Consider the following 18,727-nt stretch of genomic DNA (forward strand, 5'->3'; position numbering starts at 1 on the left):
ATAGTGACTCTTAAATTTAAAAATAGATATGTAACAGAGATATATAACAGAGATCATAAATCCAATTAATATTCTCATCTTATATTTCTCATTTGTAAATCAATGATAAATTTTTCTGTATAGTATTAATATTATTGTGCAAGTAGAGCTTTAAACAACTTTCAGTTCTGATATTATTAAACTTAGACCTTTCAAAGTTTGTATTTGTGGTTAAAATGTATAATTTTTTATTTACGCAAACATTTAATTTTTCACTAAAGATGGTTTCATAACACATGTTTGGAGACTGATTCATCATAAGAAGGAAGATAGTTATGCTTTATCATTAGAAAAATTCTGTGAGAAAGGAACATTTGACTTTTGTAAGAAATTCTTCCTCACTATTTTTGCCATGGACAGATGTTTTCTGTGTGTATCCCAGTGTATTAAGGAAGGGCTAAATTATTCTTATGTCAGTTTATAATATCGATTAACTTAGGAAGAATTGGGTTTCATTGTTAGATGTTTAACCCTACAGAGTGAGATGTACTTTTATTGATGTAGGAAATCTTGGCTTATCTATAAATTCTCATTATGTATCATAATTAATATTCTCATAAGCTTTCAAAGTCTACCTGTAGAAGCCAGTATACTTTCTAAATTGCAATTGCTGTGTAAATGAGAAACTTTGTATGTGGGTTTTGAATTTTAATATTTAATATTGTAATACTACTATGTACTTTTATTGTAGTAAAATATACTTATCAGAATAAATAAATTTCATTTTTTTCATTCCCTATTCAACTTGAAATACATGGAACGTATGTAATGACCATAATTTTAGGATAAAAATAGACCTGCTCAAACATATTTTCTACTATAGATTTTTTGTATTTATACTGTTCTTTCATTTTTTCCCTGAGAAAAGGCATTCTTTCTGTTCCTTTTGATTTTTGTTTGGGAGGGATGAGAATTATAGATGTAGATAGAAACATTTTCACTAAAATGTCATAGGAGACTGCCTGAGACAATTTGCTAAGATGGTGTTTTATTTTCAAATCTAAATAAAAAGATGCAGTATAATTATTTTATCATCATGCCAAGTAGTATGATGTTAAATTTTATATCAATTAAGTAAAATTATAATTTCACAAATACTCACCCAGTATCTTTTACCCAGTATTTTACAATATGATCAAAAGTTAATATAGAAAATAGTTCTTATTTTTAATAACCTTACATAGCATAGATGTTAGGGAAAGATTTCTACCCCATGATATAATTTAAACATATAGCTTAATAAGTCCTTTGATATTGGTAAAGACAGCTAGTAGTCAATATTAAACTTCTATGTGTAAGGCATATTTTAAATTACTAGCTTATGTAATTTTCAATCAAAACCCCATAAAATATGTCTTATGATTTATTGTGTTTGTTTTATAAGCTAGGAAACATACTCAGGTTAATGAATTTCCCCAAGGTCATGCATCTGACATCTGAATTTAGGCAGTGAAATTCCAAGTATATAATCTTAACCACTCCAGAACACAAAAGAATATGAGAGAAGAAAAGACAAGATGGAGATTTACATTACTAAGGTGCTCACAGAAAAAAATGAATAATGAATTAGCCATTGAAAATAAGAGGTGGGACTTACATAAGCATACACACAAGGGAGAATATAGAGATTCTAAATAGGAAGGAAAACATGAAAAGATATGAAAGTAGAATGATTACGTAATTTGATGAAGACATTAATTTAATGATAGTTTATTTTTGTTACTGTTCATATTGTGATATTGACTTTTGTTACTTTAAATTTTTAACCACTACTCTCATGCAGACCCTAATTCTATCCATCTGTCATATATTTCTCTTATCTGTTCTCTTTCCTTTGCTATTTCTTTTAAAGTATTATCTCACCCCCCTCATAATTTTAGCATCCCCCTCATACCTGTGATACTTCCCCTCCAATTCTAATTTTTAGTTTTGAACCTTATTTTCTATTTCATTAAGAAAAAAGTGTAAAAAAAAGTAAATAGAACAGAACTCCCACTGGTCTCATCAAGGCATATAATGGTTCATTTAAATTTTAACCCTATATTCTATCCTTTTTTTTGTACCAAGGATCAAACTCAGGACCTTGTACTTGCAAGGCAGGTGCAGGACCTTATACTTGCAAGGCAGGTGGCAGCACCACTGAGCTAAATCCATGGCCCTATCCTTTTTTTTTTTTTTTTGGTACTGGGGATCGAACTTGGGACCTTTCTCTTGCGAGGCAGGTGCCTGAACCACTGAGCTAAATCCCTGGTCCCCTTGGCCCTATCATTTTTTGTCACTCTGAATCCATTGTCCATATTTCTAATCATAACCACACCATCCTCTCCTAGTTGCTTAAGTGCCTTGTCTCAATAGTCCTGCCTGTTCCTTGCATGAATTTCTTTGTCTCATAGGTTATTCAGAACAGCATGCATACATCTTGTTCATTCTTCCTTAAAAAACAACACTTGAATTGCATCACTTGACACTTCTCACAGATATGTCCATTTCTCTTCTTTTGTTTAAAAATGTTCTTGAAAGTGTTGTCTGTCCTCACTGTCATAAACGACTCCTATCATTTCATTATACATCTATTTCAGTGAACTCTTAGCCACACAGTGTCTGTAAAATTGCTCTTACCAAGGTCACTAATGATTCTTATTTTCATGCTTAGTGGTGGGTTCCCAGTCCTTGCATTTCTTGAGCTGTTCACTTAAGTTAACAGAGTCTATTACTATCTCCATTTTGGAACAAAATTTTCACTTGGTTCTCAAGTCCCCACAGTATCCTAATTCTCTCATACTTCTCTTGCCAGTCTAACACTTTGTTATACACAAGTGCTTTTCTTTCACCCTGACTTCTACAGGTAAGTATGACCAGAGAATAAGACCTTGTTACTAGCCAGCATTTTGTTGGTATTCACTACCTTGGTAATTTCATGGAGCCTCTATTTTCAGTGGCTTCAACCTAAGCCTATTTCTAACAATATTATTGATATCTTCACTTGAATGATTAACACACATCTAAAGTGTAATGTGTTCAAAACTCACTATCACATAGTTCCTATAAAACCTCTCCTTTTCAGGAAGTTTATCATCTTAGGAACTGGAATTTTTGTTCTTCCAGTTGCAAAGGGCAAACAGTGGAGTCTCATTTGACTGCTTTCTCTTAACCAACATCTGAATCATCAGCTAATTCAAAATAATCAGTTCCCAGCTGGAGATTTATCTCAGCAGCACCATGCTTGCCTGTGTTTGATATATATATATACATATATATATATACATAATGTCCTGTGTTTGATCCCCAGCACAGTTCTTCTTCTATTTTCTTTTAAGAGTAAGAAAACTTTATTGAGAGAAAGAAAGCTTTTGTCTAAGAGAGACAGAAGGGGGACCTGAAAGTGGGTTGCCCACCCACCCCACTTTTTAAACTGGGACAAAACTATAAGACCCAATGGAAATTTACAAGATGGGCATGAGGTGGGGCAAAACCATGACAGACCAATAAGATTACAAGTACAGTCACTGAGGTAATATTGATTAAATGGGGAGCAAGTCATGTAACAAGCATACAAGGATTTTCAGTAAAGGTGGGGATCAGGGATATTTCCTGGAGAGGCTGGTTTAAGACCTTGTCCCCCCCACCCTGGTGATTGATACCTATTTAGAATATCAATTACTGCTATTTATCCCCAGGGGAAGCACAAGGGTGTGTAGTTACTCTCCTTTTACAATTCTGGCCTTCAGTGAATGTATCTTCATTGTCCTCCATGTTGGCTCCTTGACTGTCCACCATGTTGGTTCCTCCTGGGCTGGCCCTATCTAACTGCCTACAAGATATCTCATTAAGTTACCTATCTGCAATATTCCCCCCTCTGAAGAAGTACCCTAACTGCTGTGAGGGGGCAAAGGGTGAAGACAGGCCTGGCTTCTTCCAGCTGAAGAGGGTCATAGTAGTTGTGATCAGCAGTTAGAGTTACTCTACAGAGGGTCTATCTAAAGGCCTTCTTCAATGGGCGCCAGGCATTGTCATCTTGGTAGCTGTATAGCTTTGAGTTTGGAGGAGACAAAGCCAAAGAAACAGTTAACAATACATGGGCCAAATTATAAGGTCAGCAGGATTGCTATGAATATAGCCAACAAGTGTTTCCACTGGGAGGAACTGGTAATAGCATCCCACAAAGAGGATAAGAAGGTCCAGGGGACTTCAGAATCCAACATAGAAGTAATTTAGCAGTTAGGAGTTGTTACAAGTCGATCTGGTGGATCCCAGTAAAAGAATTCTAGCATATTTGTCATTTGTTCCATTTGTATGACTGCTTGGAGTTTGGCAGCCTTCAGACAAAAATAAACAAAACTTTTAAGAAAGTAGAGCATGTATAATCTAAGCATGAGCACACTAGAATAGAAGGGCAAGTTGGGAAGAAAGTCACACTTAGAAATTGAAATAGTGATTGTGACCTGCTGGGTCTTATAGATTCTACCATAGTTTTTTCCTAATGATCTATAACTGTGGTCAGCTACTGGTGTAGGTAGAAACTGCCAGAAGGGATCAGTGACTGGAGCCCTTTTTTATATCTAGCTTTATTTTTGTGGCATTATTTTATGCCTTTTGGTTATTCTTTTCTGCTGGGTGTTTAAGACCAAGTTAAAGTGAGACCTGTGTCCATCAGTGTGAACCTCTTGCTATCTATCAAGGTCAGTTAAGGCTTGTCAGGCATTATGAGCCTCTCAGCTCCTGTTAGTGTCAGCTGTCAGGATAGGTCATGGCCTTGCTTGACCATGTTGCTTTCTGTGAAAGCATGGAGATATTTTCCCTCTTAGTGACCCTCCTTTAGCACATAGGACATTTGTCCTCTGGTTTCCAGCAATCTCCCTGCTCAGGAGGTTGGGTGACTTACTAAAGATGTAGGATCCTGTAAGAAAGGTTCCTTTGTGTCCTGAATCTTTGTTGACCTTGAGGGGCCAGGGCCAAAGTATTGGCTGTCCTCATAGCCCAGTTACCTTTCTAGTTTTGGTCTCCAAACTTTAGCTGTTGAACACCCAGAAGAGAAGATCAGTGACATAAGTATTTCAGTACAAGCAGTGAGCTTAACTATCATAATAGTTTAGACTTCAAGCACTTTTGAAATATAAAACACAGTTAGAGTGCTGTTATTTTACCAACCATGGTCATTTAGTTGAATCCCTGTAGAATGTTAACAGACAACAGTTATACATTACATAGAGAAAATTAAGATTAAGAGCCACACATAGTATTTTAGCATGACAATCATGATGACATTTTCTTTGTAACACATGTCCATCTTAGTATGGAATAGACTTTTAGTCGAACACCTCCATCTAATCACAAGGCATTAAGTGAAATAAAGAAAACTCTTATCTGTTATCTTTTAGTAGGATGCCATCTGAAGAGAACATACATATTGGCCTATAAATGTACCTTATGAGTTCATAATGTCTAGCCTCTAATTTTAGTGTGTGACATTGTTTCAAATGTTTGGCGACTGAACATCCCTAAGTGTGCTGACACATATAACATACATCAAATAAGTTTTTCACTGCACTCTTTTTTTTTTTTGTACCGGGGATCGAACTTGGGTCCTTGCGATTGCACAGCAGGTGGCAAAACCACTGAGCTAAATACCTGGCCCTATCATATAAGATTTTAAGAAAGCTATTATTTGACTGCTTTTCTCATACTGGCTTGACATGTACCTCTTATCACAAGTAGCTGGAGTGTAAGAGAAAGGCAGATACCTGAGTCAAAAAAGATCACTACCATAAGCAATTATCCTAGAAGACTTGTACACCCGGAAGGCATGAATATATATAACATGAAATAACAATGAGTATCAATTACATAAAACCCTTTGTCCCTTAATTTTGTTTTGTACCAAGAGCATCATAGATAAAACCTTATTGTTTTCCCACAGAAAACTGAGCCATATGACCATCACAATGATGTGTTTAACAATGTATTTCCCAGGAGGCTATGGAAATTATTGGGGTCCCCTTTGTGAATAAAAGGTGGAATAAATTTTTTCCAGGCAGCTGCTCCTTTATTTACTAAGGAGAGTCCTGTCCAGTAGTTTTCCTGAGCCCAATAGTCTTTATTTAATTATCTTAAATTTTTAGATGACCTATGAGAGCCAGATTATAACAATTAACACATTATTTTGACCAATGAAAGATTTCCAAGTTATACACAGACAACAATATGTACTGTATTTTTAAAACCAGTTGACATTAATTTGGATCATCTGGAAACCCAGAGGAAGCATGTCTTTAGTGACATTTATAAGCCAACTTGAGTTACAGGCAAAATCTTAAAAAATCCAAAATGCCAAAAGAAATAAACTCAAACAAAACAGCTGTATGTGTTGTAACAAATTGAAAGGACAGACAGACATACCCATAAGACAACTTGTTTATAAATCAGAGTGCACTCAGATGTATTTGGCCAAGTTGAATTATAATAACTTTTATAATTTTTAGGTTTATAACTATAAAAAGGACTAGTCAGAACTTTTAGATCAATTAACAGAGATCTCTTGTAATAAGAATCAAAAGAAATAAAAATCTACACCTGTGAAAGCAAAAACAGTTTTTTGTTTTGTTTTTTGGAAAGGGGGATGGGATCAAACTCAGGACCCTGTGCTTGCAATGCAGGCAGCAGAACCACTGAGGCAAACCCCCGGCACAGCAAAAACAGTTTTAAGATGGGCCTAAGCTGACAGTTTATCTGACTGGAATACCCAGCTATACAGGCTTCTCATTGTTGCTTTGATAACCATAATTGTTTGATACCCACATGTATTGTCCCCTCTAAAGGGACAGACAGTTACAAGAAATTTTAACTATTTCCAGGGAGTCCACTCTGGCCAGGTTTGCATATAAAAAAGACTAGGTGGCACTCTTTGGAGCTATGTATGAATTCCATGCAGTGAAGGAAAAAGGCCTGGCAAGGCTCCAACCTACTGTGCTGCAAATGTCTACCTATGATAGTTTTTCCCATCTTGTAAAAAAAAAAGGGAAAAGAAGGCATCCCTGTCTATCCCTCTTGTTCTGTGCCCAATCTAAGGTGTCCCTTAGACTTTATCTCATCCATTGCCAATGGTGGCTAACTAAAGATGCAGGAAGTGGCCAGAGCCAGGTTATCTATTCTTACCATTCTCTAATTTTGCCTGAGGGCTGAAAGACAGATAAATCCAGACTAAAACTTTTACACTTATTTCTTGAGAGTTTCAGGATTAAACCTAGACCAATTTTCTATATGGCCCAGAGATAAATGAAGGTCAGCTTTACTCTGGAAGTTTTCCAGGGAGGGGAAATACACCATTCTGGAGGCTTTATCTTGAAATCCAGCAGCCACAGAAGAGGAAAGTGCCTTGAATCAAACTGTGTTATTTCTCAGGGGCAGGACAGTGAAGAAGGGAGAGAATAGTGTCTTTAAGTATGGCACAAGAACTAAATCTTAACCATCTCAGATGTAGAAGGACAATTAAGATCAGGAGCTTTTCCAGAGTGGATCTGCAATCCTTAGCAAAACATGTCTCTAGAGACAAAAGCTATAATTGACTCCAACTGAATTGCCAACCAGAAAATCAAACCTATAATCAAAGGACCCAAATGGCTGCTTTTTCCCTCTTGAAAAACAATGAAAGTGTTTTAACTATATTGTTTAGGGTTTTTCTTTTTAAATAAATTATTTTGAATCTATAATATCTAATTTATGATTTAAATACCCTACAAGCTGTTCAGCAGCTCCCCGATCTTGTTTAAATACTCCCAAAGCCATGTCTCACCTTTTATTAACATAAAATCTGACATGGTGCCCTGTAGTTAGGCACTTGGAAGTGCTTGTTTGAGCTTCTGGAATGCAGTCTGGGAATAAGGTTCCCAGGTGTCTGTCTCTTGCGGTTTTTTATAAGCTAATAGAGGGGTCATGCAATCTCACTATATCCTGCTATCTGAAGGCCACAAAAGCCTGTAATTTTTAGGAAAGTTCTTAGCTATGTTAGAGTCTTGGCTGTGGAAAGGAAAGAATTTAATTCTTTCTTCCCCCAGTCTTTGGGTTTCTTTAGATATCATAAGGCCTAAATATTTAACCTCAAGGCTGCAAAGTTGTGCCTTAGATCTAGAGACGTTAGAAACCCTGTCTGTTAGAAAATTCAGCAGAGTAGATTCTAGTCCATAGGTCTACATAAATCCTCTAAAGACCTCAATGTTCATATCAGGGTCATCTGAAAACTTTCTTAGGTCTCATTTGATCTGTCCTAGATCACTGAGAGAAAAAGACACATGAACACGGGTAGTCCCATATTTGCCATTTACTTTCTGCAAGATATATTGTCTTTGAAGGACCTGAATAACTTAGCTATGGATGGATATAGCTTCATTGAGGTTTTAATTATGTCTGGCCTGGAAACTCCACCCTCAGCATCTGGTGGTTAGGCTTAAAGTTGTCTTGGAAACTTTATTCTCAGGTTTTAAAAGGTGAGAAGTAGACTCAGGCTTAGAGGTACTGAATGTCTAAAGGGTGAGGTGTTGCTCATTTTTCTATGTCCCACATTTACATTTGAACAAAAGCAAGAATTACTTCTTTTTTTTTTGGTACCGGGGATTGAACTTGGGTCCTTGCACTTGTGTAGCAGGCAGCGAAACCACTGAGCTAAATCCCTGGCCCCAAGAATTACTTCTTAATGTAAAGAAAATCTCAACATAAGATGATTTTGACCATTTTCTCTCTTTTACAGTATAATTCTAATTATGAGATAGCATCATAGTACTTTCCTCTGTGTTCTTGGCTTTAAGAGGTAGGCACATACACACACAGGTGTAGAAAAATACTAAATTGCTTCTTAATACATTCCAAAGGAGTAAGAGGTTCAGATATGGAGTTCCTAATCTGAAACAAGAGAAACAAATAATGGTGTCCCATAAGTCTCTACTTGACTCCTGTGCCCCATAGAGTGTCCCCAGGGCATCCTCCAAGGTTTATACCATTCCAGGGTAGGTAGCTACCTTCTGGAGAGAGAAGAACCAGAGAATAAAACTGGACTGGACTATCTACCCTTTACCAGCATGCAACCTTATCTTTCTCAGGGAACTCATATCCTTACTCCAGTAGGTACTCTCAAAGCCCAAGTTACAAATGACTTCAGCAATAACAAACATGTTTAGAAAAGGAAGGATTGCTAGCAAACTGAGAGATTTAAACCACTGAGTTTTAGTTCCTTGAAAGAGAGGAAAATAAGACAACAGTCAAATTAGGGCACTTTTCCTGCAAAAGAGATCACCTCCAGAGATGGTAAGTCAGAGATTCTGCCCTGCACCCTAGGGCAGATAAAGCTCTCAGAAATTTCTGTTGTCTTTCTAGTCATTTAGGCAACTTTTATTAGCAGCAAGACAAGGCTACTCCTTTAAGGTCCATTTTAATTTCACTAAGTATTTGAAACTCATAGGTCTTCCTAGTGGCCACAGTCTACATAGTAAAGGAACTTTATCAACTTGTGTTCACACATGAAGGAAGAGAAAGGCTGACCAAAACAGTCCCATATTTTAGCTAGCACTTAAAAACACAAATGCAAGTTACTGATTCTTATTTTCCCTAGTGTAAGACAAAACAGTTGTTGTGGGTTGACTTAGTCTGAATTTCTGGAAGGAGGAGTAGTTTGACTAGAAGGGATTTTCAAATGAACCCCCAACAAGTTGGAGAAAAGGTTTAGGGGAGTTTTTAACTCACTAGCAGAGAGGAAAAAGTCCAAATAAAGCTCAAGCTAGCTAAACATCCAAAAAAATCACCATATAGCATTTTATAAGTCCATAGTCAACGTTCCAAAGTCCATAACCTATTGGAAAAGGCATTTTTCCCTTACACACGTAAATGATGAAGACTATGCCTGGAGGGAGTGAGAAAAGGCTCAGGTAGCTTTTAATCTATCAAATATTTATTTTCTACATTTGTCTGAAGGTCTTACTAGTAGTAGAGAAAGCAGTCCAAACCTGTAGCTCGACTCTTAATGGAGGTTTAAGAAAGGGCTCTGGGGATGTGGGCATAGCCGGCCCAGCTCAGGTAGAGACCTTGCCCTGGAGTTACAACTTGGTGACAGGGGTTTTGTGCCAGAGCTTATTTTAAAGAAAAGGGGAACAGAAGATGGATTTCTTGGAATGAGGGAAGGTGCTTGGTATCTCTTCTCCAGCAGCTGAGCATCAGCTTATACACAGAGTCAGGGCAAATGGCTGGTTGAGGGAGAACCCAGAAGGAAGCTCCCCCAATGCCATCCCAAGCTCCTAGGGCAGAGAAGCTGAGCCGGTCCCAGCACCTGGAAGGAGGCTCCCCTGCCACCATCAAAAGCTCCTAGGGCAGAGAAGCTCAGCCGGTCCCAGCACCCAGAAGGAGGCTCCCACACCACCATCCCAAGCTCCTAGGGCAGAGAAGCTGAGCCAGTCCCAGCACCAAGAAGGAAGCTGCCCCACTGCCATCCCAAGCTCCTAGGGCAGAGAAGGTGAGCAGCTTGGGTGCCAGAAGCACCCCCCCACCCCGTGGAAATGAGAAGACACCTAAACAAGCCTCAAAAACAGACTTCTGGATCACCTACAGCAACCCCAAAGGGAAACAAGATGGAACAATCTTATACCCAACCACCTGAACTCTCTGAACTGGCAACAAAAGAGGATGTGGGGAAAATGAAATCAGAAATAATTACTCAGATAACAGCAAAGATTTTGCTCATGGTGCAAGACATGATTAATAAATCTAGAGAGGACACAGATAAAAAATAGAGGATCAGAGGAACACGATGGAATCCCAACATAGGAAACAAATGGAATCCATGAAACAGATGCAAACAGATTTCTAGGAGATTAAAAACTCCATTGAAAGTCTGCACAGCAGAATGAGCCAATGTGAGGATAGAATTTCAGATATAGAAGAAAAGATTGCAATTAGTGAGGAGGAAAAGAAAAATCGCTTTAAAATTGTAAAGGAACACAAGATGTCAATCCAGCAGCTGCTAGATGATGCAAGGAAGAATAACATAAGATTGATTGGAGTCAATGAAGAAAGAGGAGAGAGTGCAGATGACATAAAAAACCTCTTCACAGAAGTGATGGCAGAAAACTTCCCAAGGAGGGGAAAAGAACTTGACATACAGATAAGTGAGCCATATAGGACTCCAAATAGCCTTGATCAAAAAAAATCTACACATAGGCATATAATAGTTGGGATTCCAGAAATCCAACAGAAGAACAAAATTCTACAAGGAGTGAGAGAAGAGAAACAAATCACATACAAAAGAAAGCCCATCAGAATCACAGCAGACTTCTCCATGGAAACCCTCAAGGCAAGAAGAGCTTGGAGTGATGTATTTCAAGCCCTAAAGAAAAACAGCCTCCAACCCAGATTGATGTACCCTGCAAAACTATCTTTCAAAATTGATGGAGAAATAAGATACTTTGATGATAAAGAGCACCTCAGGACCTTCATGAATATCAAATCAGCACTCTGAGAAATTTTAGACAATATCCTAGGAAAAGACAATGAGGATCACAATTCCAGGAAACCCAGCAGAATGAATCCATTGGGTGTGACAAATTAAGCGAAAAGGGGGAGAATCCAACAAAAAGAAAAAGTCATGATGAGGCTTTTAAAACTTTTAACTTCATCTCCCTAATGAGTGTATAATTCAATCTTATTATTGCACTGATTAGTATTTTTCTGATTCTAGAGTTGAACACCTTTCTTTGTGTTGTACTGGCTATTTATCATCTTCTTATGTCTACTTTTTAATTGGGTTGTCTATTAATGAGCTCTAAGAATTCTTCATATATACTGGTCATAGGTTATATACATTGCAAATATGGTCTGTTTAAGAACTACATTTCATTTTAATGATGTCATTTAAAGTTCTAAATTTTGATGGAATCTCATTTATCAATTTTTTCTTTTATACATCATGTCTTTTGTATCCTAGGTAGTTCTTGCCTACCCTGAATTCATAAACATTTTCCCTTATAATTTCTTCTTAAAGTTTTATAGTTTTAGTCTTTCATATTTAGGTTCATAGATCCCTTCAAGTTATTTTCATGTATGGAAAAGAAGGGTTGGGGTTAATTTTTTATATATGGATATCAGGTGTTCTAGTGCCATTTGCTGAAAACACTATCTCTTCCTTGGCTCCTGAATTGAGTTTCTATTCTAGAAAATGCTAATGTTAAATAATCTTTCAAAACTCAGTGGACCATATATGTGTGGTTCTATTTCTAGTTTCTCTGTTTTATTCCAATGATCTATGTCTTTCCTTACACCAACACTGCCTTGATTACTGTAGCTTTAGAAGAAGTCTTAAAATTATGTACTAAATGTCTTCCAACACTATTTTTTTAAACTTTTCTAAGTCCTTCATACGCCTACATAACTTTCAAGTTTCAATATCCAATTCTTCATTTATAGCAAGTATACACAGATCTGAATTTTTATATATACCTTGTGTTTTCTAATCCTGTTAAATTCAAATACAAGTTCTAGGGGCTCCTAGAGTTTTTTTAGTATTTTTTCTATAGATTATCATTTCATCTACATATAAAGATTTTGCTTCTACCTTGCCAATTCTATCCTAATTGTGCCATTTTATTGCCAGACTATTTTGGTGGGGCCTAAGTTTCAAAGTTTAATGGACAAATAAAGAGTAAGCATGTTTGCCCTTGTTCCCAACCTTAAGGAGAAAGCATTGTATCTTCTCCATTCATATAAGGTATTCTTGCTGGAAGTATGGAGTACATGTCTTTAATCTGTTGAGAAGGTTCTGTTCTACTTCTAGTCTCCTGACAGCTTTTACCATGAACAGCTGTAGAATTTAGTCCAATACTTTTTCTCCAACTAGTGACAGGATCATATGGCTTTCTCCTTTCCTCTGTTAAAATGATGACATTTAGGGGTGTATCTTCCAATGCTGAACCAACATCCCTATAACAAAACCACTTTCTACATCCTGCCAGATCTGACTTCTAATAGTTTGTTTTATTAAACAAATTTCTATCTATGTTCATACTTTTTTCTTCTATTATCTTTATCCAGTTTTAGGATTAGCACAATGTTGAGTTCCCAAAATGAGGGGAGAAGTGTTCCTTCTTTTTTCTGCTTTAATTGTTTTTTATTTTTATCAGTTAAAATGTATATGAGCCTGCTGTTGTCATATAGGTAGGTTTTCAAGCTAGGAATATACTTTCTTTAATAGGTGCTATTCAAATTTTATATTTCCTCCAGAGTTAGCTTTAGTAATTTGTCTTCCAAGGTACTTCTTAGAAGTTATCAAATTTATTTCAAAACAGATTTTTGAAATATGCTTTCTTTGTCCTTTTAAATTCTTTAAAATTTGTGGTAATGTCTCCTAGATCTTGATATTGTAATTTAAAAATGTGTAATTGATATTGTGTAATAGGAAGAAAAGGTCTAAAGGAGCAGGGTAAGTGGGAGGAGTAGGAGAAAGGAAAAAAGAGAAAAGAACAAATATGAGAAAAGAAAAAAAATGGAAACAAAGTCTTTGCAAATAGCAAAGGGTGGAGGGGGTGAAGGGAGGGCAAGGGAAGGGGAAAAAAATAGGAACCTAGATACTCAGGTAATGGTAGATGATCCCAATGATGAATGTAACTGTATTTTATACCTAAAATGTACCAATAAAAGAATTAAAAAAAAAAAAGGGCTCTGGAAGCATTATTTCAGATCACTCTGAGATGGAGGATAGTTCATGATCACTGACAGATTTCCCTTTCACCTCACTGAGGAGTCCAGGTAGGACAAGATGTGGAGATTTTTCTGCTGATTACCCATATGGTCTGTCAGGAGTTAGTTTCTTCTGAGGGACCTTCCACCAGAGAGTAGGCCTGGCCATGACCCCTCAGTTGTCACCTCAGTTTCTGCTAGTTCCATGCAGTCAGATCTCTCTCTCTAAAAGGAACACAATTGCCTATCTTGTCAATGTTCCACCCACCATTGGTGTCAATGGGAGTGGGGATTCACCAGAGGACAACTGGAGAAACCTGTCCTCTGCTTTGAGAGTGGCAGCTGCCCTAAAGGCAATTGCTAGCTGGCAGAGTAGCCACTGTTTGGCATTCTATAAGGGACAGATAAAAGCCTGAACTGTCTTTATCTGAGATGATTTCATGAGACCCATTTTCAGCATTTTTAAGCAACTAAGTCTAAATGCAACACATATAAAACAAGAACAAAATGCAATCTTAACAGAGGACAATGCATAAGAAAAACAAGAAATTTGCAAACATTTAAAACACAACTTAAAATTCAGACACTTTTGAAACAAAAGCCAAAACAAAGGCCAGAATTTATGAAACAGAAACCAGAATCTATGAAACAAATTGCCAGAGCCTATGAAACAAAAAGTTACAATCTATGAAGTGAAAGGACCAAAGTTAGAACCTATGAAAGAAAACTCTAACGTCTGACAAGTAATCTTGGTGGAAGACCTCTTAAATGATATAGGGGGAAGAGATGTAACTCCCAAACCTACTAGATATCTGAAACTTGAGTTTGTGTTCTCTAAAATCAAAGAATGAATTCTAGGAACAGCAGAGTTTAAGAGTAGGAAAAATTTCTTGAGAGAAAGAAAGCTTCTCCCTAGGAGAGACAGAATGGGGACTGGAAAGTGGATTGCCACTAGTTCTTCTTATTATCTCCAGTGCTACTATTTTAGTCTAAGCTACTGATATTTTTTACCTGAACCATTGTAGTAAGATGTTAAATATTTTGGTTTTTTCCTTCCTTCCTTCCTTCCTTCCTTCCTTCCTTCCTTCCTTCCTTCCTTCCTTCCTTTCTCTCTCTCTTTCTTTCTTTCTTTCTCTCTCTCTCTTTCTTTCTTTCTTTCTTTCTTCTTTCTTTCTTATCTTTGACAAATTTGTCTCTGATCAGCATAACAGTAAGAGTGATCTTGCAGAACTGTTCTTAAATTATGAGTCTGTTTGTTCTTATGTCTGTTATCATAGGCATACATGCACATTGGAACACACCAAGAATACAATGTCTTCCAGACTATTGTACTTAGTATTTCCTCTGCCTGGGATGTTTGTTTCTTAACCATCTACATCCTCTGTTCTCTGACTTTCAAGATCCTTACTTGGTGTCATTCCTCTAAACTCTTATTTGGCCACATTGTATAAAGTTACACCATTTCTCGACAATTTCAACCTTCTTTCTCTGCTGACTTTTTTTCTCCTTTGTCCTACTGTCTGCCTGTGATAGTGCATGTTTTACTAACTTATCCACCTTATTATCTCATTAAAGGCCACTGAATGCAAGATCTTTCTATGTTTTGTGATTTCCTATTCCTAGAAGAGTTTCTACTGTGTGATTGAAATAACTTTTATTCAGTGGACTTATTGATGAATGATGATATATATTCTGATAGTATAGAGGATTCAATACGTAGAAAATTTGACTGATTTTGTAATCATAAGAGAGATTTTTGTGGATCTTCAGAGGAATACTGACATGATAAAAGAGGTGTTTGCCTGTATTGTTATAAATAAATATTTTTATCATTTTTTTTCTTCAGCAGGAGAATTTAGTCTGTTGCAGAATAGGAGAAAGATAGAAATTGAACATAGTTTAATGTCAGGGATTGCAATGTACTCTGTCAAAAAGCAGATGAAAATTGAAGAACTTAAAATTTAGTGATTATTAAGAGAGACTAACAAACTGTTAAGTTGATAGTTCTTTTTAAGCTTCCATTTATTGAGGAACTGATGGTTGCCAGTCATTACTTGGATGCTTTAAAAATCCTCTCCCTTGAATCTTCTTCTCTAATTAGGCTTAAAATATAAATATAATTATTTCCAACTTACAGTTAAAAACTAAGGGAGAAAGAGATGTTTTTGTTTATGCAGAACTGTAAGAAATGACTTTCTTCCATAGTTTCTTGTGTAGGGGCCATGCTAATCTCTGTATTGTTCCAATTTTAGTATATGTACTGCCAAAGCTAGCAGTCTTCCATAATTTCTTAACTTGCCAGATTTCTCTTACCAGGTTTTGAATGATTTATATGCAGTTTTCAAGCAATTTGTAGTTATTGGAAAAGTCTCATTTTCAGATAAGTGGTGCAGCCTAGTTTTTGGCTACTATCTCTTGGTTACAATACTCTCCAATTTGGCATGCCTCCATATTTTCATTTTTGTGAAGAACATTTTAGAAACTTCTTTACAATTTGAATTCTAACACAGAGCAATGACTCTCACCTGACTTCTTTAAATCTTCCTCCTCAGTTCCTGCTTCAGAAAATATATCATATAAAGACTGCTTCTGGTCCAAAGGGTTAGGGGAAGTGGGAGGGGAAAGGGAAAGGAAAGAAGGGAAAGGAAAAATTATAAGAAAAGACAAAAATGAAAACAAAGTCTATGTAAATAGGGATGGGTGGAGGGGGTGAAGGGCACACAGGTAATGGGGAAAAAATAAGAACCAAGATACATCATGTACAGGTGCAAGCACCCAATGATAAATGTAAATGTATTGTATACCTAAAATGTACCAATAAAAGAATTTAAGGGGAAAAAAAGACTGCTTCTGAAGCTCCCTTGCCTCAGCCCTATAGGGTAAAGCCTTGCTTAGAAACTTCAGGTCCAGTTACCTCTTATCATGTGCACTTGTTCTTGGGAACTGATGACTCCATCCTGCATCAAAATTTAGCAGTACATCTCAACTATTGACCTCTTTTCCCCACCCAACAGTTTCAATTTTTTCTAAGATAAAAATTTCTGCTTTACGTATTTCCAAATTCTAATGATACCAAGTCATGCTTTCCCATTACATTTTAGTTCTAAATATCATTTAAAGTTATAATTTTACAGCCATTAAAATTGAAGGAAAAATATGATGCTGATCTATTAAAAGCAGCTACAACCTCTGAAAATAGATATTTTAGGATCTGTATCACTTGATTTGAAGTATAATAAATACTTTCATCTCCTTCTCCAGAAGTAGAAAATGCCACCATATACCCAGTGCCTTTTAATTCCCCTACTTTATTTAACCCTTCTTCCAAAGTTGGACTTCACCCATAGAGGTGGGGGGGAAGCAGGATTGATAAATAGTCATAGTATCAGTGTTACTGTCATTCCAGCAACTTCTATTGGAACTTTTAAAATTATCTATCTAATCTTAGTTTTCAAACTTGCTAAAATTGAGAGAAAATGTACTTTTCTTAACGTATTACTTGCCCAAATTTATCTGTTAACACATAGCATAAAAACCACAAAGGCATGGTTTGAACCAGGCTCTTAGACACCAAAGTTCAATGCTTTCTGATGTCTTTATTTCTAAAATTTCTAGATAGATAGGGGCACTGAAATAGTCATCTGATGAGGAGAAAATAATAAGAATACTGAGATCATAAAGGACAAGCACAAATATCTATGACATGCTGCAATGTACTTGGTATAATTAATGTTTATCCAGGGCCCAATGAATATGTCTTTTTTTTTCATGAATATTCTATTAGAATGGACATTTTGCATTTCAGGCATCTATATCCCAATAATTGAAATAGACTCTGGAAATAAAGGGGAAAAATAATTGTGAGTCCTACTTTGGTATCACATTGGAGAATCCAGAATAGATATGCATTATAGTATGAGTGGGGAGAGACAGATCATCAAGTGAGTGTCTGAGATAGATCTTATGAACTTCAAATAAACAACTCCAAAGGCTAGTGGATAAATTATGAAGGATAGTGAATAGATCATGAGGATAATGCAAAAATTGAACCCTCCTACCCAAGGATTCAAAAAGCATATGATTGGCTATGACCTTTTCAGTATTTACTATATTTGTTAATGAAAATGAAGTAACAACAAATAGTACTTTAACACCATTTTTCAATGTTTTTGTTTAACCTCTTATTGTAATTAAGAGAAGGAGCTGGTTATAAGGAAAGATAAGGGCTAAGCAACATAATAGATTCAACTATATTTTTTTCATTTAAAAATTCTGTTAGCTGGGAGTAGTAGCAAACACCTGTAATTCCAGCACTCTGGGAGGCTGAGGCAGCAAGGATGGAACCCATCCTGGGCAACTTCATGACTCAGGAGACCATGACTCTTAGATAAATGAATGAATAGATTAATGAATGAATGAATGAACAGGGATGTATGTCAGTGCAAAAGCCCTGGATTCAATCTCCAGTATCCTAATAGACACACACACACACACACACACACACACACATACACATGCACACTCAAACACACCAATAAAAACATGCATAAAACCATGTTATTGTTTTCCATCTTGACATAAATATTTCATATCAGAATCAACATCAACAAGACAACTGGAGTGAGAAAACTTTGTTATAAAAATGGAATTTAAGGGCCAGGGATTTAGCTCAGTGGCACAGCACCTGCCTTGCACCCACAAGGTCCTGATTTTGATCCCTGGTACTGAAAAAAGAATGGAATTTAATAATTGAGAACTTTGTATTGGCACACAAACCACCAATGTATATATGTAGGAAAGGGTCTATCAACTTTTAATGTTTTTGTAGACCTTCTACAACTTCAAAATAATTGAGTAATTTTAAAAAAGATATCATATACCTTTCATAAACAGATTTAGTCATCCTAGAGCCAATTCAGTTGTGAGAGATTTTAACAATAAATTGCTTCAACCATGTACTTAATAGACTGTGTCAAAAAAC

The 18,727-nt window shown here is 36.4% G+C and overlaps 1 protein-coding gene and 1 pseudogene across 6 annotated transcripts in view; one reads left to right on the forward strand and one right to left on the reverse strand.

Moving 5' to 3' along the window:
- The window catches only part of Galnt13 (polypeptide N-acetylgalactosaminyltransferase 13), a 568,495-nt gene that overhangs the window by 237,558 nt on the left and 312,210 nt on the right, over positions 1–18,727 (forward strand). The window lies entirely within an intron of this gene.
- Positions 15,929–16,022, reverse strand: LOC147829908 (U6 spliceosomal RNA; annotated as a pseudogene).

Source organism: Heterocephalus glaber, unplaced genomic scaffold, assembly GCF_053883595.1.
Source record: "Heterocephalus glaber isolate CG9 unplaced genomic scaffold, H.glaber_assembly_v1.0 deba00000347, whole genome shotgun sequence".
Lineage (NCBI taxonomy): Eukaryota > Metazoa > Chordata > Mammalia > Rodentia > Bathyergidae > Heterocephalus > Heterocephalus glaber.